A 332-nucleotide genomic window follows, 5' to 3' on the forward strand; every position below is an offset into this window, starting at 1 on the left:
AAACACTCTTCAGGATATTATCCAGGAGAACTTCCCCAACCTAGCAAGGCACAACAACATTCAAATTCAGGAAATACGAGGACGCCACAAAGATATTCCTCAAGAAGAGCAACTCCAAGACACATAATTGTCAGATTCATCAAAGTTGAAATGAAGGAAAAAATGTTAAGGGCAGCCAGAGAAAGGTCGAGTTACCCACCAAGGGAAGCACATCACACTAACAGTAGATCTCTTGGCAGAAACACTACAAGCCAGAAGAGAGTGGGGGCCAATATTCAACATTCTTAAAGAAAAGAATTTTCAACCCAGAATTTCATATCCAGCCAAACTAA

The sequence above is a fragment of the Mandrillus leucophaeus genome, unplaced genomic scaffold, assembly GCF_000951045.1.
Source record: "Mandrillus leucophaeus isolate KB7577 unplaced genomic scaffold, Mleu.le_1.0 Scaffold9, whole genome shotgun sequence".
Taxonomy (NCBI): domain Eukaryota; kingdom Metazoa; phylum Chordata; class Mammalia; order Primates; family Cercopithecidae; genus Mandrillus; species Mandrillus leucophaeus.